Source organism: Squalius cephalus (genome assembly GCF_949319135.1).
Source record: "Squalius cephalus genome assembly, chromosome: 19".
Classification (NCBI taxonomy): Eukaryota; Metazoa; Chordata; class Actinopteri; order Cypriniformes; family Leuciscidae; genus Squalius; species Squalius cephalus.
In genome coordinates, this window is record NC_137140.1 from 17,408,690 (window position 1) to 17,432,044 (window position 23,355).

Below are 23,355 nucleotides of genomic sequence, written 5' to 3' on the forward strand. Positions count from 1 at the left end.
ATGCGTTTTTCAAACAACCCATAATAGCCGACTTCCTGTTGGGCGGAGCTAATAACTTAGAGTGCGGAAGTTGTTCGGCCCGATGAGATCTATATGTGTACCGAGTTTCATATTAATGCATGCAAGCGTGTTTGATATATAGACCAAGTTTTCAGACCGTGTCCAAGGGGGCGCTGTTGAGCCCCCCTGCCACGCCCGGGTACCAGCTTCAGCCCGGCTCTGATGACCGTGGGTTCGGACCTGTGAGGAAAGTTTCAAGAGTTTTTGAGCACGTTAAGGGCCCCAAAAGCCCCTGAAACCTTGAAAAACAAAGATTAAATGGAATAGACAACCTAACACACACACACACAGACACACAGAGAGAGAGAGAAAATTCTCCAGAAAATCCACATTCAAACCAAAATATCTGACTTCCTGTGGGTCTGAGGTTATGACTGTAAATTAGAAAGGTGTCCTGCTTGATGAGAACAATACACCTACCAAGTTTTGTGATTCTAGGAAAAACTAAGCCCCCATTTTTGACTAAAGGTGGCGCTACTGAGCCATTCCACCACGCCCGTTTCTGCAACTTTGCACATGTCTACTGTATAATAAATGTGATGTGTCTGTCGAGTTTCATGCATTTTCAAGCATGTGAAGAGTCTCAAAAGCATCCGAAAAGAATATTAAAGTTTGATGCGTTGCCACGGCAACAGTATCTAAGATATCAATAATCCTTTCACAGGTCTACATCTGCCATGTGTCTACATTATACACATAAAGTTTTAAGCAAATCGGGTAAAAATAAGAAAGTGATTTCAAAGCATTTTGAAAGTGACACACTTCCTGTTGCTAGTTGGTGGCGCTATAACTTTGACTCACAAAGGTCACATCCATGTGATCGGCCTCTTACAACGAATACACTGCTGAAGTTTCAGCAAGATCAGATAATGTATGCAGAAGTTATAACACACTTCCTGTGTCCCATTATTCGCCATAAATTCGTTTCCTCGCCACGGCCAAACCGTTCGAGATATCAAAAATCTGTTCGCAAGAATTCATCCTCAATGTCTTGACTTCATTCACACCGAGTTTGGCGGCGATCGGATGAATTCCCTAGGAGGAGTATTTCACATTCCATTGTATGCGTTTTTCAAACAACGTATAATAACCGACTTCCTGTTGGGCTTTTGTAAAACTTAGAGCACGAAAGTTGTGCGGCCCGATGAGATCTATATGTGTACTGAGTTTCATATTATTACATGCAAGCGTGTTTGATATATGGACCAAGATTTCGGACCCCATTCCAGGGGGCGCTGTCGAGCCCCCCTGCCACGCCCGGGTACCAGCTTCAGTCTGGCCCTGATGGCCGCGGGTTCTGACCTGTGTGCAAAGTTTCAAGAGTTTTTGAGCATGTTAAGGGCCCCAAAAGTGGCAAAAAGGCAAAAAAAAAAAAAATGAAGAAAAAAAAAAAAAAAGAATCCTTACGAAAACAATAGGGCCTTCGCCCTTTCAGGGCTTGGGCCCTAATAATAATAATAATAATAATAATAATAATAAACAGAGCAATTCCAAGAGGGTCCTCACACCATCGGTGCTCGGGCCCTAAAAATGTACCTCAGAAGTGCGGGTATATTGAGGAGCGAGCTGAGGAATACAGTAGCTCAGTAAGTTTTTTTCCTTCTCACGTGAATCGGGTTTCTGTTTATGAATGAATGAACGGCAGAGATGCGCGCTGTTTACCACAGCTCGCAAAAAGACAGTTTAAATTTAAATCGCGTGTGTGAATGAATGATGAAGTTTTAGCAAACTGTATTGCAATACTGAGATGAGTAAAAATTGACTGAAATATGTTGAAATAAAATGTAGGCTATTTGCATAAGCAACGTATTAAACTGCAAATTAACATTTATATGCCCTAATATTTCATAAAAACAACGTTACAGTCAGGCGAAATATGAAAGACAACATTTTGTTGACTAGATTTGAGTACAGTTTTTACTGTAGAATATACTGCCATATCAAATAAGCTTTTGTTTATCAATTTCTATATATATAAAATACTATTTTTGTCAAAAATAAAGTCATCAACTAAGATGTTAGCTGTTCCAATGTTGGCTATATTCAAACTAATGAATACATGGATAAAATGTAGGCCTATAATCTTTTTTTTTTTTTTTACAAAGAAAGAGTACACTTGAAATATTGTTGAAATTGTAATTATTGTTGTAATTGTAACCTTTTTAATAAAATAGCAAAACATATTTACAAGATAGATGTAAGCAAAATCTTAAATGGTCAATATAAGTCTTCTTCTAAATATATCTTTTGTCCTTGCCTTGTGGCTCAGTCAGTGTCACACCTGAATGCATGGCTCATTATGCAGAGTGGGTGGGACATTGTATTCTAAGGTGTAAACCACTCCTCGTTCACACCCCCTCGCATATTGGCTTTCCAAGCAAAACCTGTTTTACATCAATTTAAATCAATGTATTGTTTTATGTGAACGATAAAGCAAGACTATTTTCACAGAATTTTGAAGCCAGAACTCGAAGGAACAACATCCATTAGTCAAAAGTCTTATTGACACATATTTATTATGAGTTTTGTGGTCTTATTTCAGCAACTTTCATTTTTATTTTTTTCAATAACCACGCATAAACATTATTCTCTTAAAAATTAAAAAATATACATGCATGGTGATTAGGGCTGAACGATACATCGAATTTTCATCGTCATCGCGATATGAACTCGCGCGATGAACACATCGCAACAGACAGCCTGACACGATGAATAATGCCTGGTTCAGATTACAAGATTTTTGTGTCTGTTATGATAGTCACAGAGTCAGATTAGGCCACGTTTTTGACTCCTAAAATCTTGTCGTGTTGTGGACAAGAAACATGTCAGAATACACGTTGCTTTCCGACCAGTCATCGCGTGCCGTCACACTCACACATTCACTCGCACGCACTCACTCGCGCTCGCTCACTCACTCGCACACACACACACACTGTTGCTCGCGCTCGCTCACTCACTCTCGCTCACATACTCAACCCGTCATGGAGGACCGTTAAAAAATTAAACATGCTAGTCTTTCTGTCGTGAAGGACAAGGACGTAGGTTGTCGCCCACTATGACACACTATACGAGATGAAACGATCGAATCTTGCGTCCCAACGTCCGTTGTCGTTTACGAATCCCCACAACACCCATACATCAAACGGATCATGCCAAAATCGCGCTAAAATCATGTAATCTGAACCAGGCAGGTAATTAACGTTTGACCTATCACGCAAAGAACCTATTAAAGCACTAAGACATGGGAACAGCATAGCTAACATTCACATTTGAATATTTATCGCAAGTCATATCGTCATCGCAATATTAAACAATCTTATCGCACATCGCAGCTTTTCCTCATATCGTGCAGCCCTAATGGTGATCACATATTTTGGTAGCCCTGTTTGTGTTATATAGAGTGAATTTACACCTTTGCCATTAACATGTTTATAAATAACTGAAAAAAGCACAAATGTCAGAGCATGTCAGAACACCTCCAGGACCCAGAAAACCGCTCAGACTCCAGAGGGTTAAAGAATGTCTTCAGGCAGCTGAGATGGCTCATAAACCCTGGAAATCTGCAGTTTGACCATGCTGAAGAGCTATCGAGCAACTCCCCATGCTACAACAGGTGAGACCCCTTTTCTGCTTTTAAGGGGCCAACCTATGAGTGTTACGGAAGCAGACGGACAACAAGGTAAGTAGTGAGGTAAAGTTTATTTTCAACAGCAGAGTGTCAAGAAGATGCAACGTGCAGAATTTAGGTGAGTATCAGAGTTCAAAGATACTGAGTTCTTGAGTGCAATTCGTGAATGAATTAACGTTGTTTCTTTTGCAGGAACGGCAGGATGAGACTGTAGGATTGAGTGCGAAACAAACACAAATGAATCTTCCAGGTGAATTGTTCAAACATAATTTCTCACAGAACTGAACATTCTAGACACCAAATCACCAACCCCAGAGCCATAAAAGAAGGCTCCAGCCAGCCAGTCTCCGCTGACCAACGAAAACCCCCAGCTAAGAACTTTATGGCCATGCAAGCTTCAAAGAAGATGAGCCCAACTAAAGGAAGAACTGGTCAATGTGAGATAGCTTGGAAAAGAATGATTGGCTCAGAGATAGCACAATTCAGCCCGATCAAGATAACAGCAGGAGCTGCTCGAGCCCACAACATTCCAGACCCCTCTTCCTTAAGGACCTCTGATAGACCTCAGGGTGTAAAATCGTTTCAAACCACAGAACTGAGATTTTACCTATAACATACATAAAATCATTCAAGAACAATTTTCAATGGACTTATAGATCAAGCATCATGCAACGACATGATTCTATATTGTTCCTACAATAGATGGGTGTATCTGACATGCTTAGATGCCATACAATTCATGTAATTGTTATAATTGTTAGATGTTTGAATGAAAATGTGTCGTGTTTCATATCAATATGATCGTATGTTCTTAATTCAAAGGATGGCTTGATTGAAATCTTTGGAAAATGTTTCGGATTCTTATAATAGTAATAATGTCTTAGCTGTGGCCTCTGTACTCTTTGCTAGAGCTTAGAGAGTAAGGAGAGCACAGATAAGCTTGATTTATGATAAGAAGTGAAGAGAACGCCACCTCCTAAATAAAGACAGTGTCTAATTGGTTAGAACTGATCCAGGAGGCTGGGCGGACATTTGAGTTTAAACTCTTAACACCAGAACAAAGTTTAGAGTTTTAGTGCAGAACCAAAAATGCAGCGGGAGATGAAGATCTAAGACAGACCAGTAACCATGTAAAACGCGCAGACGAAATAACCCAAATCAAGATCTGAAGAACATGGGTTAAACAGCTTCATTCAAGCCATCATCTACTCTTCTCAATTTCCTTTCTTTTCTTAGTTTCCTTTCTTTTCCGTTGTGAGTCTCGGTTCTAAGTTAAGTTTTGCGACAAGATTTCGAGCCACGTTTCTTCTGCAAAGCCAGCTTCAAACAAAGACTTTCATTCCGCCAGCACGCCACGTGACTGACCACGTGACCCAGACATCAGGCACGCGGAGACCAGCCAACGAACGGACCGGGAAAACCCTTTACACGCAACAAAAGGGAATCCCCAAAAGCAAAGACAAGCAAGTACTGCCTCCAGACTCTTAAACTGAACTGGTGTATTTGATACTGATTTAATAACCTAGGAAACGATAAAAGGGTTAAACTAATGATTGATGGTTCATTCAGGTTGTGTTTTATAAGTGCATAGAAACTTGGGATTACATCATCTCACTCTTAAACTCACTCTTAAAACTTAATCTTTCCTTACTCTCTTTCTTCCTGCAACGCGTATGAATGTGTGTGTGTCTGTGTTAGATATTAGTTATGTGTTAGAATAATCAATAAAGTCTTTGTATTTTAAAGAGAAATATTACTTGTGTTATTGTGCTTACAAATTTAATGTCTTAAACTTCTGATCTAAGTTACCTTGCTAACTATATAGTGTTTCACTATAGTTCGGATATTTATATCCGTTGCAGAGTTGATAGTTACAGCCAGTTCAAATGAACCGCGAACGAGTCATTTGCTCGGTTGTAATAAGTGACTCTTTTGAATTCCCTATAAATTAATTAATAAATCCTTTGAGCTAAATTGTAATCACTACAAATTACAAATATCCTACAAGACTTCAGATTGGACATGAACTTCGCAGGAAGAGGATGACAGGTGACAGCACACACTCACGCACCACTTGATGGAATAGACAGGCTTACGGTTCGGACACCACTCGAGATGAAATCTGGACAGACTGGAAAGGACTGGAATCGTCGTAGAAAACTGGTAAGTAAACACAGGTAAGTTTAGTAGTTAAACTCGCAGAGAGAAGCACTATGAGTCTGCTTCGGATTAACGAGCCCGGACAATGAAAGGTGCGTGAGGTGTGCTTATGAAGCAGTGGTGATTGATGGGGTGCAGGTGTGACTTGTTAAAACTCAGGTGACTGTGATCGCTGGGTGATTGTGGTGGACGAACCTGGCCAATCCGTGACAATGAGAACAAAGCTACATGTTCTTCTGCCTGAGAATAACCCTGACCAATTTGCTCAGGTCAGACCTCGTGTGACACAAAGACAGAACAAAAGTAAACAATACATTGATCGTAAGAGAGGAGCTAGATTTCCTAAAATTGCGGGTGGAGATAAGGTGAGAGTGAGGAAGCCATTTCATGTGAAAAAAGGAGAAGCAGGGTTCACTGATCCATCGTCAGTACAACAACAAACAGGGCTGAATACTTTCATCTTAACTGATGAGAAAAGATGGAATTCAGCATGTCTTTCAATATACCCAGACAGAGAAGAAAACTCTGCACAGGATGAAATGCCTGAAAGAGGCTGTACAACAGAGAAGCCTGCTTTGAGTCTGAATATGGGCTTAAGACAGAGATGCTCACCTGTGTGGACTCAAGACTATGCGATGGAGTAATGTGTCTGAAGAGAAAGAAAAAAGTCAAGCAAAGATACAGTATGTAAAGGGTGCAGGCGGATCGCTGCCCTATCTAAAAAAAAAATAAAAAAAAAATCAATGTACACTGAATCTTGAAATGTTTGATTAATGTGATTCTGTGTTTTGTTAAAAGTATAAAAGTGTGCTAGATTTCATTATGCTCCTTTGAAATGCCTTTTTGAAATAGACTGTTGCTTGAATGCATAAGAGTTCGTTTGAATATGCTTATTTGAGAAGTTGTTGTTTAAGTAAATAAGACTTGAATAAGGTCTTAAAAGTAATCTTATAAGAGAAGCAATACTGTTTGAGTAGCAGGGGATGTTGTGTTGAGAAGTATACAATACATGATGTTCAATTCATAGTAATTGCTTACTATAACACATGTAACGTGGAACTGCACCACTAGGGACTCTAGTGGTAAATTGTTGAGTAATGAAAAAAGAAGAAGAATTAAGCTGGAGTGTTAGTTTGTACACCGCATGGAGTGTGTTCTGTGAAAGAGTGAAAATACCACAACAATGTCCTGGGATGCATGTTCATTTATTGATCAGTTCATCTATAGATGAATGCAGGAAAGTCTGTTTCAAGGGCAATGGGTCTTTCCAATGAGAGAGTAAAGGGCAGGTTTCATCAAACTTGACAGGTTTATTGCCCTCAAAGCCCTGCCCCTTTTGACCGTGAGAATATTCCCACGCTAACTCCTCCCACTTATGGGGTGTACGTACACCGTGGGAAAATCAGACTTGTGTCACGCCTCCTTATGAACATCTGAAGCGGAAAAAATTTCCCACACTCAGTATTTCTAAACAGTGTATATTAAAACTTTTTAAGAAATGTACAATAAAAACATATTCAGAGATCAGTGAGATCAGTGTTTTTATTAAAGAAGACAGGTGTACATTCATTACATATGAAGTGTTCATCAGTTTTAAAACATCAATGAAATAAGTTAAAATTACATTTTTCTCTAAAAAAGAGTTATTAAAAAATGAGTTAGTGTTATTTTAAGATGTTAAAACATTAAAACAAGTTAAGAGAGTTTTTTTCATTTACAAAAACATAATTTTTAAAAAAAATTGTAAGCATTTAACTTTCAGACAGTATTTGTGAAACTTTTACATAAAACAACTACCTTCCTCCCTCCCTCAGTGTGACAGTTAGAGTTTAAAAAGGAGCGCAAACTCGACGTGAAGAAATACTTGTGATTTAGAAAGATTACTGAGGCTATGGAGGATTTGACTGTAGCTCCGCGAAAAAAAGATGCACACGGATCGTATGGAATATACTTTTCACTTGTCTGGAGGTCTGGAGGTTTATGACAAAATCAACAGAGAAGTCAGACTGGTTAATGGATAACGACGAGCGATTCACAACGAATACAACAGAGGATCCCGATTTAGTTTTTTTACGCAAAGGGATTGGATTTTATTTTATACAGGAGTATGGAGAGATTTGAAAGATGATGGAAGTGAACCGGTTTTCATTGCGGAGTGGTCTGGAATTACGATGGGAACAAGATACCGCCTTCTCGCGGATTATATAAAAAAAATCACCCAGAGGATTACGTTTACATACTTTGCAGTGATTTTGGAATGGATATACCTGAATGTTTGTGGCCTATTTCTGAGGCTGACCCGTGTGAATTCTTCCCATGGCCCCCCTTCCCTACAAACACCCACCCCACTTTTGGACTGAGCCCTCCAACATGGAAAATTCCCCACGGTCCACATTTCAAGTTGTACTTTTCACAATCACATACAAAAAAGACATTAAAACAATGTATATCATTAAAATACAACGGCTGGTAAACACACATTTGTAAAATGTTAAAAAAGTTTGAATTGCAAACATATTCTAGAATTAAAACATCTAAAACAACATGTATTAAAATTATATCAACCAAATAGTTCTATTTTCTAACATACATTTGCAGAAAAGTTGTACTTTCACAATTGCATAGTGTTTAAAGACATTAAAACGTATCAATTTAAAATACACATGTCTTTAGCGTTCATACATTTGTAAAATGTTAAAACGTTAAAAACGATGTGCTTTAAACTTTTTAAAAAGTGAAGCAATGTATTGGGTAACAGATCAGAGAGTTGTTTTTTAATTAAAGAAAAGTTTTGTTTTCCACATACATTTAAAACTTTTTAAAAACACTGTATAAAGTTAAAATGCAATGGTTTAGTATTCGTACATTTTACAACGTTATCTGAAAAAAGTTAGAATGTGGTCCTTCACATACAGATTTAAAAAAACGTTCAAAACAACACCAACTAAAATACAATATGCTACTTAAGTTTAGTTTAGTTTTAAGTTCCGTATGATACATCACTCATCGACGGTAGAAACATGCATGAGTATAGGCTAGATCAGTGTGTGAAGCCAAGTCTCCGCCCACCTTATCACTAGATTTATTTATAATTAGGCTACACTAAATAACATTTATAAAAAATAATAGTTGTTTAAAAAAATAAAAACTCAAGTTTTAGTTAGTTTTGGACTTTTAGTGAAGTTAACAAATATTCACTAACTTACTGATTTATTCACTCTTCGATAGGATAATCCACCTAACCCAATGGAGAAATCTGATCATTGTTTGAGAATGCGTTTTGGAGTAAAAAATAATGAATCTGTTCAAAACTATGTGCTTTAAACTTTAAAACCGTGAAACGTAAGCGGTAGGCAAACAGTTTTTTCACAGACATGTAACACTCTCACATACAACTTTAATAACTTTTTAAAATGATACACACCTTTAAAATACAAAGGTGTATAGGCTAGTATAAAAAGTTAGAATGTTTTCCTTCACATACAGATAAAAAAAAAAAAAAAAAAAAAAAAAAAAAAAAGTCAACGTTAAATCATTTAAAGTTATAGAATGTCTTTCACGAACGACTTTTAAAGATACCAGAAAAATGGTAAATTATGTTTTTTTAACAATGTTTCAAACGTGAGCATTAAACATATCAAACAACAACAACAACAGTTAAAAAATACATCAAACGAATAGATTATAAGCAAAACTTTTTAACATAAACTTTTGTTTAGTTTTTAGCTAACAATATCTCTTACGCCAGGGGTCGGCAAGTAACTTTGGCCGCGGGCCAATTTTTTTTTTTAGCCAGTAGATGGTGGGCCAGCTACATGGAGTAGGCCTATGGATACAAATTAAATACTCTTAATGAATACTCTTAACGTCTACATTGCATATATCAATGAAATAATTTTAAACAGATCAAGTACTATTGTGGTAACATATTACAGCCATTTTAATAAAGATGTGAATAGCAATCATGCCTCATTCGCTTACAGTCTGACTTTTGAACTTTATTCCTTTTTGGGTAACACTTTATTTTACGGTGCCCTTGATACAGAGTAATTACTTAATTAGGTACTTAGTAATAGACGTTGTAATAACATGTAACAAAATGTACTTAACATGTAACTAAGTTATGGAACAGCCTGTACTTACAGATTGTAATTACACACATGTAATAGGCAGCTACTGTTACACATGTGTAACAAGCCGAGTTGGATAAGGTTTATAGATACACATGAAGTACACTTAAGTACATTCTTTATACACTTTAGGTAACACTTTATTTTGATAGTCCGTTTGTTGAGACTTTACTAGTTATTAGTAGCCATTCAGTAGCTTGTCAACAGTGCATCAGTTGACATTCAACAACACTGTTTCAACTGACAAGTAATATAAGTTCAACTGACTGCCTATAGACTATAAGGTACAATTCAAGTGTTAATCTACAGATTTTACGAAAAAGTGCCTGTTGACTGTCAATATTATTTTGCAACAGGTTATTAACCAATTGGCGACTAACTTTCAATTGTCAACTAACTTTCTGTAGATTGAGTACCAACAACTCAAGATCAATCTGTCAGTTAAAAGTCAACAGTCATGTCAGCATATGAAGTATATGATACTGTGTATCCTACTCAAGGGGTCTCATATGCATCAAATTAATGATTATTTTAGCTGATTTAAAACTGTTTTTAAAAATGTTTTAACCATTTGTAGATAATCTGTTGATAGTCAACTAAAGATTAGATCTGTTGCTTATTTGTTGCTTGTCAACAAATAAATTGTTTATGATCAGTAGACTATTAATAGACATTCTCAACTAAGCGTTAGTAGATACATTTTAGGACTATCTAATTAAAGTGAAAAAGAGTTTATATCAGTAGAAAGTCTATAACCTATCAACAGATTAATATATTGTTTATGATCAGTTGACTATTAGTAGACATTATCCACTAAGTGTTAGTAGATATCTTTTAGGACTATCTAATTAAAGTGAAAGACAGTTGATATCAGTAGAAAGTCTATAACCTATCAACAGATTGCATACCTAACCTGACTGAAGTAGAACAAACACTATGGCCAGCACATCAGAGAAAAAAAAAATCACTTTTAGTAAATAAAAAATAAATAAATACAACCCATTATTTACAAGGATATCACGATCACATCTGAACCATCTGATTATGTTAAAAAAATTATATTGAGCATTCCAAATGAGAAAACTCTCAATAGTCTACATCATTTCAAATGCCCGAGGCCAAGATCAAAAGTTATAAACAACAAATAACAATAATTATTAATGAATACATTTAGCCTTTCATGACAGTAAGTTTTACAGAAAATCGCATAAATGCAGTTTAACGTTATAACAGTTACTCATTTAAGAAATAATCTCTGTTCCTGCTGCAAACTCGCTTCGGAGGATTAACAGACAAGACTATAGTTTAAACCATTAACAATAACATTCTTTAATCGTTTAACCATTTTGTAACATTTAGTTTATTTAACGTTACGGTGAGACACAAAAGGCGTTTTCTCCTATAGAACCATAATACACCAAAACACAATATAAATTAACAAAATACATAATTTTTATTAGCTAACGTAACGTTAGATGTAATCCAAATCTTTATAATCCATACGCAAGCAAGAAACAGATCCAAATTCAGCCCTTCATCCACATCCAACGATCTCCATCTCGTAAATGTCAAATCCCGCGCTCGTGATGAATTTAAATTCAAAAACTGCGCCCTCAAGAAGCGTTACGACATGTTTTACGGCAGTGATATCAAACGCTCATTGGCTCTCGCCTGCTTCGTCACAGATTGCAGCATGCCGTGTTTCAGTTTAAACAACATTGAAATGCAGAAGCGCGCGCGCCGTCTTCATGCAGAGGGAAGCTGGGTTAACATTTTCATGTATTAATAACTTAAATTCTGCTCTGTCCCTTATACAAAACTATTATATACTGCCAGAGAGGACTGCAACACATCGTCATTTGAGCGACTTTAGGTACCGATTTACATTTTCGCAATAAATTATTATGATTACACATCTGTTGTTTTTCTTCATAATTTTAGCCTGCATAGTTTTAAGAAATGGTTATGGGTAGGTTTAGGGGCAGGAGTAGGATTAATGTTAGTGGCTCAAATGCTATTAATAAAACTGGCATTTCCCTACACATCTCTGTCCATAAAGTGTTTTATTCTTTTTATATTCTGTATAAAATGAGTAATTTATATTTAGGTTTGGGAGTGATTACATTTATCTATAAAACAGTATAAGGGAAATGATACAGATATCTTTATGATTCGTAAACGTTTTGTAGCTGTGAATTCGTAGTAATTCTACGTTGCAGACATGTCTGTATCATACGTTTCAGCATCTATCCAAACGTACAAAAAAAGTATGTTTTCAATCTGTTGATATGTTATAGACTTTCTACTGATATAAACTGTTTTTCACTTTAATTAGATAGTCCTAAAAGATATCTACTAACACTTAGTGGATAATGTCTATTAATAGTCAACTGATCATAAACAATATATTAATCTGTTGATAGGTTATAGACTTTCTACTGATATAAACTGTTTTTCACTTTAATTAGATAGTCCTAAAATGTATCTACTAACACTTAGTGGATAATGTCTATTAATAGTCTACTGATCATAAACAATTTATTTGTTGACAAGCAACAGATCTAATCTTTAGTTGACTATCAACAGACTATCTACAAATGGTTAACAATTTTTTAAAAACAGTTTTAAATCAGCTAAAATAATCATTAATTTGATGCATATGAGACCCCTTGAGTAGGATACACAGTATCATATACTTCATATGCTGACATGACTGTTGACTTTTAACTGACAGATTGATCTTGAGTTGTTGGTACTCAATCTACAGAAAGTTAGTTGACAATTGAAAGTTAGTCGCCAATTGGTTAATAACCTGTTGCAAAATAATATTGACAGTCAACAGGCACTTTTTCGTAAAATCTGTATATTAACACTTGAATTGTACCTTATAGTCTATAGGCAGTCAGTTGAACGTATGTTACTTGTCAGTTGAAACAGTGTTGTTGAATGTCAACTGATGCACTGTTGACAAGCTACTGAATGGCTACTAATAACTAGTAAAGTCTCAACAAATGGACTATCAAAATAAAGTGTTACCACACTTTATTTTACGTAGCTTATACCTGTGTAATATTATGTAATTACAATGTAATTAGGAAACTACTGCATGCATTTAAGCTGTGAACTAGTGAGTAAAATCAAACTAAGGCAGAGAAAGATAAGGTATGTATACACAAAGTACACTTAAGTACATTCTTGATACACTTTATTTTACGTAGCTCATCCCTGTGTAACATTCTGTAATTACAATGTAATTAGGAAACTACTGCATGCATTTAAGCTGTGAACTAGTGAGTTAAATCAAACTAAGGCAGAGAAAAATAAGGTGTATACACAAAGTACACTTAAGTACATTCTTGATACACTTTATTTTACGTAGCTCATCCCTGTGTAATATTATGTAATTACAATGTAATTAGGAAACTACTGCATGCATTTAAGCTGTGAACTAGTAAGTAAAATCAAACTAAGGCAGAGATGGATAAGGTATGTATACACAAAGTACACTTAAGTACATTCTTGATACACTTTATTTTACGTAGCTCATCCCTGTGTAATATCATGTAATTACAATGTAATTAGGAAACTACTGCATGCATTTAAGCTGTGAACTAGTGAGTTAAATCAAACTAAGGCAGATAAAGATAGGGTATGTATACACAAAGTACACTTAAGTACATTCTTGATACACTTTATTTTACGTAGCTTATCCCTGTGTAATATTATGTAATTACAATGTAATTAGAAAACTACTGCATGCATTTAAGCTGTGAACTAGTGAGTTAAATCAAAGTAAGGCAGAGATGGATAAGGTATGTATACACAAAGTACACTTAAGTACATTCTTAATACACTTTATTTTACGTAACTTATACCTGTGTAATATTATGTAATTACAATGTAATTAGGAAACTACTGCATGCATTTAAGCTGTGAACTAGTGAGTTAAATCAAACTAAGGCAGATAAAGATAGGGTATGTATACACAAAGTACACTTAAGTACATTCTTGATACACTTTATTTTACGTAGCTTATCCCTGTGTAATATTATGTAATTACAATGTAATTAGGAAACTACTGCATGCATTTAAGCTGTGAACTATTGAGTTAAATCAAACTAAGGCAGATAAAGATAGGGTATGTATACACAAAGTACACTTAAGTACATTCTTGATACACTTTATTTTACGTAGCTTATACCTGTGTAATATTTTGTAATTGCAATGTAATTAGGAAGCTAATGCATGTATTTAAGCTATGAACTAGTGGGTTAATTCAGATGGATAACATTTGTAGATACACAGGAAGTGCACTTAAGTACAATCTTGATACACTTTATTTTATGTTACATACAAGTAATGTGTATGTAATATGTAACAGACTCGACTTGTTACACATGTGTAACAGTAGCTGCCTATTACATGTGCGTAATTACAATCTGTAAGTATACGTAGGCTGTTCCATAACTTAGTTACATGTTAACCCTTTAGGCGCCAGAGGTTTTTTCCTAAAATGTTCGATTTTGACATCTTAATTTCAAAAGGCTATATCTTAAAAGTGATAAAAGATAGAGACTTTCTGTAAATTAGAGAAATATTAAGGATGACCCAAAGTTTATGTAGGGATTACATTTTCCCATCTAATTTGCATATTATGACGTCATATGGTGGCCGCCATCTTGGATTATAAAATTTTTATGGTTTTTGTTGATGTTTATTTGGTTGTTTTTTTTTTTTAGCTGACAAAGACGCACACATCACAAGGACATGAACACAAAAAAAAGAACACATATTGTGTACACTACTAAATGGTCAGGGAAATAGATAGTAAATCAACAGTGTAATAAATGGCAGACAAAAACAATTGTTGCAGGGCTTTTGCTGTAGAGATAATGACTCCCTATTCATCCAGGTGACATTTCTTGTAGTGTTTCATGGTGTGGTCTTGCGATAGACTATGCATAATAGCCGCTCTGCCCCGTGTCACATCGCCTCTTCTCCTGCTACGAGCAGCAGCGCGCGCGGGCGCGGCCAGTTCTGCCTCGCGCGCGCGCCGAATGTGCACAGCTCGGACTACTGTCATTGTCATTGCGACTCCCCACCCTGCCTCCACGTTGCCCCCTAACTGCCCTATGAATACTTCGACCTCGTCTAACATACCCAGTGGCATTAGACAAAGTCTCCACCACAATACTGTCGCCGCGATTGCGGAGAGGCACACGGTCACGGCTAGCGCGGTAAAAATCTCCCGCGGCCGCCTCGTTCCCCACAACACTAACACGCCTGCTAACTTCGCGATGAACACTCCGACCCCGGGAAACATTGTTCCCACCACTGACATTGGGCAAAGGACCATCTAACGTTATATTGGGCAAAGGATTCACCGTTTGTGCTTGGTGTAGGGCTATACTTTCACTTTCAGAATCACCGTCATTTTCTGAAGGCAGATAACGTTATTCCCCTTCAGAATCAGGGTCCGTGAATAGAAGACACAACACTTCATTGCGGGTAAGCTTTATTGATGCCATTAGATAATAATAATAATAATAATAATCTAATGCAAATACTCACTGATGTTGACAATATTGCTCTGATAAAATGGCTCACTTGCACACTAGCTCCGCTTTTGTTCGCACTGATTCAATGCGCTCTAGCTCGAAGATTTTGTATAGAAGCATGACTTTTTTTTGAGTCGGGGATGAAGTATGACATGTCTGCCAACTAGTGGAGGGGAGGTTGAACGAAATTTGACACCCTATTTGACAAAATCGGCCGTTTTATTCAGTGCCGCATCTTGTCGAGTAAACTCGACCGTGGCGCCCAGAGGGTTAAGTACATTTTGTTACATGTTATTACAAAGTCTATTACTAAGTAATTAATTAAGTAATTACTCTGTATCAAGGGCACCGTAAAATAAAGTGTTACCCCTTTTTTTATTATTATTTATTCGGGACACACACATACACACCTAAGGTTTAAGGAGGTCTGCGCGGGACTGTTTTTTTTTTTTCGTCCCGCTCTCACAAGGTTCTATTCAGCAACCGCTTAAAATACACTCTGTGTTCACCCGCTTTATTTCCCGACCTGACGGGTCCGCAAAATTTAGATCTCGTTTCCAGAATCTCACATTCAAATGTCTCTAACGGAAAGAGAGAGATTAAGTAGCCTATAACAATTATAAATGCTATACAAAAATTGTTCGTGTCAATATAAAATATTATTTTAACATTGTAGCCTACTGTCAGCAGAGAAAAAGATGTCACAGAAAAAAATAATGAAATATAAATAACATAAATTAAATAGGACAAAGCCTATCACTCAAATTTCTAAGCAACATAAACGAAAACCATATTGCCCTACTGACAAATGAAGTTTTTCTGCCAAACTATTTCAAACATCCTTGTAAAAAAAAGAATGTTGTTGAGTTGACTGACAATGGTTTCAGTACCAAACAGCTCCTCAGAGCTGGTGTACAGGTGTCAGAATGAAGTGCGGATACGCTGTCAAAAGATGTCGGGAGCATTATTTTTATTCTGTATTTTTACAGACCTAAAACCATGATGCTTCAAAGTATGGATTAGAAGTAGGCTAGTTGAAGACACAAATGATTTTGAACATTTATACATTTGTGTGTTGCAAAAGCTGAAGTCTATCTTCTTTAAATAAAGATTCACCTTTATTTATGCTTTAATTTCTTTAAAACAATCTGGTGACCTGCATTATTTCTGTGATTACTTGATTAGTAATATTGCGAGAGGTTTCCTCACACGTATAAAAAACTCTTTAGATGTGTTTGTGACAAACACAACATCTTCACAGAAGACTTTTTTTAAATGTATGGCTGATCCTTTTTCTTCTGACAAACTTACATTTCATATGAACTATCTGAGGCATTTAACAACCACAGGAAATGCATGTTGATGACTAAGTTTCAGGCATAGTGCAACCACGCAATGCTCGAGAAATCTAATATTGGCGTAATCTTTGCGAGGTCTCACTCACAACGCACAACGTTGTGTTGGGTGATCCAGGCATACCTTTACTAAAATAAAATATTATGGAAGTCATTTTTAAACTGTAATTATACCATATTTTATATATTAATATTATGGCTTCATGATGATTTAAAGTTTTTTGTCTGTTTGTTATTAACTAATACCTTTATCTTTTAACTAACACTTCAACATCCAGCACAAAATTAAAGAGATGTATGAGCTAAGGATGTCCTCTGACCCCAAATAAACAGATGATGGAATGTTCACAATCTACAATATACAGTTAGATATTCTCCTACTTAGTATGTGTGTAAATAGTTGTGCTTAATTCTTTGGGTGTATTTTTACACACCCTATGGACTAACTTTAAAACATAATCTTTATACAGGAATCACACGTGTCCTTACAATCCATGTAAGATTCAAAAGACCAAATCACTAAGAAAAGAGCCGTTTATAATAAATACACAAAAGTTTCCAAATGATGGTTTTATTACTCTGCTAGATTTAGTCATCTTGTTCAGATAGCACAACGCTGTTTCACATGTTCTATGTTGGACTGTATGTGTTTTAGGTGAAGATGTTTCTTTGAGAGCTGTCTATGGAAATAAATGACAATTAAGAATTTAAGTGATAGTCTTTCTGTTTGACTAAATTGATACTTCATTTAGTGCAACTTTCCCTCTATCTACGAATTACTCAAAGTGCATGCTGTTTTACACTTAAACTATTACAACAGAATCACATCTGACTATTGCACTGAGAGAGGCATATTCATCCAATCTCGAGGCTGTTAAACAAAGTTCCACACTTTGGTAAAACCTACATTCTAGAGGTCAATTGGGTTAAAAGTAAATGCATCATCATGAGCCATTTAAAACAAATACAGAAAAGCCACTATAGTGATCAGGTTTAGCGTTTGAATTGACATTTTACATATTACGCTGTTTACATTGTTTTTGTACAGTTTTTGCAAAAAAGTATATAGTCATAGAGCGTGGTCAAACATGTTCATATAGGAATGTATGAAAAACATGAACAAATATTGCATAAGGAGAATTAAATTACGGTCCTTCTAGTATGAGAGTGTTTAAGACTAAACAAATCATATTTATTTTAGAACATCTTTCTGCTATGTCTACGAAACATTGACGTGAAAGATGAGTATTACACTTCAAACTCGTCTAACTATTACACTTATTTTGTTATTATTACACGGTCATTTTGTGTGTGTCACTAAACAACATGGTTAAGCTAATGAATTACAGTTGATACGTGGTATTTTTACGTGAAAGGAGGGAAAGGAATATTTAACATATAAAAATAAAAATAAAAATATTTTAACCTATCGTCAATTTCAATTGTTAGATAAATCATCTAACAATCAACAGTTATATGTGAAACAATTAGAGTTGGTTAGAATTAGTCGCATTAGAGCAGGATTCTTGTTTATATTGAACATTGTTATTGTACCGCATGTTATTGTAGCGCTATTGTTGTCGGCCTCATCAAAGTTCACACAGTTTTCACCGGAGCTGGCGGAGCATACCGACTCTGAAACAAGACCAAGTATTAGCAAGTAACATTTTGGACACCTTTGTTTTTAAGCATCTTTGCATTTCTTCTGAAACACCCTGTTTTAAAATTGTTTAACAATTTTTAACATCACTAGCGTAACACTTATCGTATTGTCGGGTGTGATTGTAATGTTTTGTATGGCGTTTTCTTTACACTTTCCCCCAGATATCTGTTTCCTACAGTTAGCTGTAATGTTAGTGAACTCTAGGGGCCATATTTTAACGATCTGAAACGCAAGTGTCAAAGCGCAAAGCGCAAGTAACTTTGTGGGCGGGTCTTGGCGCTGTTGCTATTTTCCCGGCGGGATAAATGACTCTTGCGCCAGGCGCAAATCTAAAATGGGTTGGTCTAAAGTAGCTTCATTATTCATAGGTGTGGTTTGGGCGTAACGTGAAATAAACCAATCAGAGCGTCATCTCACATTCCCTTTAAGAGCAGGCGCGCTTGTTCTAAAGCGGATTCCTATTATAACGGCGGATTTGCCAGGCGCGCGCCAGGAGCGGTTCACAGCCAAGGAGAGCAACGCTCTCGTCAGGGATGTTGGGGATGGAGAAACCCACCCAAATTAACTTCGGTTAAAAAAGCGTATGATAATTTGGGTAAATGTGTAAGCTAGATGTATGCTTTATATAATTACATCTATTATCTATCTATCTATCTATCTATCTATCTATCTATCTATCTATCTATCTATCGTAATAATGTATGATTTGCAAAAATGAAAACTGCTGCTTCTGTGTAGATGAGAGAATCAAAGTGTATGCGCGTTGTGCACACGCTACATTGATTATGGCCAAGCATGCGCCCTTAAAATAGCATATGAATAACATGCGCAACGCGCCACTGACTTTAAACTATTTTTTCCTGGTTAGTGGCGCAATTGTTTTCTAAACCTGCAAAATAGCATGAAGGAATGTTTGTGCCGGAACACGCCTCCTTTTTTGCGCTGAACCGCCCAGGGAGCGCAAGTTCATTCCCTAGTTTAGCGACGTGCTTCTGTGGAGGGAAAAGTGCGCTTTGCGCGGGTGCAAAATAGGAATGATACATTTCAGGTGTACAAAGTCAATTGCGCTGGGTGCAAGATAGGGCCCTGAGTCTTCTCTTTGTTCATATATGACAGTATTCACATGAATTGGTTTGATTTGATAAAATTATGGTTTAAACCATCATCTTCATGTGAGACATACATTATATTATTATACCGTCCTAGTTTTTAAATAGCGCTAAATTGTATATTTTACAAGATATAGAATGCCGCACAAGGTTCTCTGACATATCTTATCGTGTAAAACATCTATGTAGATCTAGCAATGTTTTTAAAAATACCGCGAAACAAAGACAAGGACACATCTTTCTATAAGCGACCCTCAAAATCTGTGCATACAACAAAACACATGTATGTGTACAATGATTTATCAGAAAATTACTTTTGTTTGAAGAAAAACTTAAAATCAGCTGGTGCTTGATAACTATTGAAGCTATTAAACACCCCTGAATTCGGTAGGCCTAATGCGATATTGATATCACGTTTTAATTTTAACTCAATACATTTGAATGCGCTAAAGGTCTATGAACTTTAACATCTTAATAGTTGGTAAAATGAACTTAAAGCCTAGGCAAAATGAAATACATCCTAACTACTTTCTACATGCTTGTTACAGATCTTATGACGTACAATTCACCCATTCACCCAAATCACCCAAGATTAAATATTTCAGAGATCCTTGTAAAGAGTTGCGGAATGTTTTCTGCATTTTAATTACTGTATTCCCGAGGTGGCAACCATTTCCATACCATGCCTGGATGCGCTGTGCCACGGACCACAGAGGCACATCGCGTCTCTGAAAAATGTGTGGTGATTTTTCAAATGATACAACTAATTTGCCCGCTGTGTACAGAACAGAACAGAAGAAAGGACATTTTGTAGTGTTGAACAAAATTTGATTTTGTTCTTAGCATCGGTTCCTGCATCATAGAGGGAGGAAGCACATACCCCCTACATCGACCTTCTATCTGTTCAGGAGTTCATAATTTTTTTTTAATAAGATTATGTGTTCTGTCATGGATGACTAGACACTAGTCATGGGATGTCCAGCAGAGAGAAGGGCTTGAGTGGACACGCCCTGTGGTCACATTTTAATGTCTTCATCCAGAGTTTACCCCCCACCGCAAACCTCCTGTCGTCCTCTCACCCTGCCTTTTCCCCGCTTCGCAACGTAGCCATCCTACAGCCCCTGCGACAGCCGTAACATCGACCACCACGGCATCCGTTTCAGGCCAAACGGAGGAGCGGGTGGGTTACTTAAACCTGGATATGTCTCACCAGGATATGTCTCACCAGCGACCTTCGGCTTGTCACAATCCTGGCATGCGTCGGGAACAGGAACGCCTTGAAACCTTTCAGAATTGGACTCTTGCTACAGTAACTCCAGCCGAGCTTGCCAAAAGTGGTTTCTACTACCTTGGCCAGGGCGACAGAGTGGCTTGCTTCAGTTGTGGAGGCCATCTTAGCAACTGGGAACTGGGAGACCGTGCAGTATCAGAGCACCAGAGGCATTACCCCAACTGCCGCTTCGTTCGAGGTGACCGTGCAGATAATGTACCTTTATCTGGCGGCGGCCTTTCCAATGTATCTAACTCGGCAATGCAACAGTGTGAAGAAAGGTTGCTCACATTTGTCAACTGGCCCTCAAGAATAACCAGACCAATTGGCTAAGGCTGGTTTTTACTATGTTGGTCGTAATGATGACGTGAAGTGCCTTTGTTGTGATGGTGGACTCAGATGTTGGGAGTCTGGTGATGATCCATGGGTAGAACAGGCCAAGTGGTTTCCAAGATGTGAATACCTGTTGCAAGAAAAGGGCCAAGAGTTTGTTCATCAGATTCAAGCAAGATTTCCAAGACTATTTGAACAGCTATTGACTAATAGAGACAGCAACTCGAGAGAATTTGTTGATCCACCTGTTGTACACCTGGGTCCTGGAGAAGACCGTTCAGAAGATGCAGGGATGATGAACAATCCTGTGGTGAAGTCTGCTTTAGAGATGGGATTTGAGCGTGGCCAGGTGAAGCAAACCGTACAGAGCAAAATTCTCGCAAGTGGAGAAAATTACAAAACCGTTCAAGAGTTGGTGTCTGATTTACTAAGTGCAGAAGATGAGAAGAGAGAGGAGGAGCGAGAGCTTCTTGCTGAGGAAATGGCATCAGATGGTTTTACTTTTCTTAAGAAACATCATCTTGTCATGTCACAGCAGCTAAAAAGTGTGCAGAGCTTAATGGACCATCTTCTAGAGGAGAACATCATCTCACAGAAAGAGTATGACATTATTCGTAACTGCACTACAGTCAAGCAGCAGACAGGGCAGCTCATTGAGTTAGTCGTGTCAAAAGGAAATGCAGCAGCAGAGGTCTTCAGCAACTGGATCAAGAAGAATGATGTCTGCCTGCTGAGAGAACTGATGGCCCAGACAAATGAACCTGCATCACCGAGTCAAGATCTTTCAGACTTGCCTATGGAGGAACAGTTAAGAAGACTTCAAGAGGAGCGCACATGTGTGTTTGCATGGATAAGGAAGTGAACATTGTCTTCATCTCCTGTGGTCACCTAGTTGCGCCTTCTCTGCGCAAGTGCCCCATAAGTAGAGGATTGGTCAAAGGCGCTGTCCGTACTTTCCTATCATAAAGTGAAGATATTTATCATCCAAGTAACAACAGTTTTTGGATGTGCAAATTTACACCAACTCTAATTGTTTCACATATAACTGTTGATTGTTAGATGATTTATCTAACAATTGAAATTGACGATAGGTTAAAATATTTTTATTTTTATTTTTATATGTTAAATATTTCTTTCCCTCCTTACACGTAAAAATACCACGTATCAACTGTAATTCATTAGCTTAACCATGTTGTTTAGTGACACACACAAAATAACCGTGTAATAATAACAAAATAAGTGTAATAGTTAGACGAGTTTGAAGTGTAATACTCATCTTTCACGTCAATGTTTCGTAGACATAGCAGAAAGATGTTCTAAAATAAATATGATTTGTTTAGTCTTAAACACTCTCATACTAGAAGGACCGTCATTTAATTCTCTTTATGCAATATTTGTTCATGTTTTTCATACATTCCTATATGAACATGTTTGACCACGCTCTGTGACTATATACTTTTTTCAAAAACTGTACAAAAACAAGATGTAAACAGCGTAATATGTCAATTCAAACGCTAAACCTGATCACTATAGTGGCTTTTCTGTATTTGTTTTAAATGGCTCATGATGATGCGTTTACTTTTAACCCAGTTGACCTCTAGAATTTAGGTTTTACGTGTGGAACTTTGTTTAACAGCCTCGAGCTTGGATGAATATGCCTCTCTCAGTGCAATAGTCAGATGTGATTCTGTTGTAATAGTTTAAGTGTAAAACAGCATGCACTTTGTGTAATTCGTAGATAGAGGGAAAGTTGCACTAAATGAAGTATCAATTTAGTCAAACAGAAAGACTATTACTTAAATTCTTAATTGTCATTTATTTCCATAGACAGCTCTCAAAGAAACGTCTTCACCTAAAACACATACAGTTCAACATACAACATGTGAAACAGCATTGTGCTATCTGAACAAGATGACTAAATCTAGCGGAGTAATAAAACCATCATTTGGAAACATGGATTGTAAGGACACGTGTGATTCCTGTATAAAAATTATGTTTTAAAGTTAGTCCATAGGGTGTGTAAAAATACACCCAAAGAATGTATCACAACTATTTACACACATACTAAGTAGGAGAATATCTAACTGTA

General features: G+C 36.8%; 1 pseudogene across 1 annotated transcript; it reads left to right on the forward strand.

Moving 5' to 3' along the window:
• The first annotated feature begins 20,637 nt into the window (after positions 1–20,637).
• Positions 20,638–22,232, forward strand: LOC307146667 (baculoviral IAP repeat-containing protein 2-like; annotated as a pseudogene). Its single transcript has one exon. The product of its transcript is annotated as a baculoviral IAP repeat-containing protein 2-like (transcript).
• Positions 22,233–23,355: the final 1,123 nt, after the last annotated feature.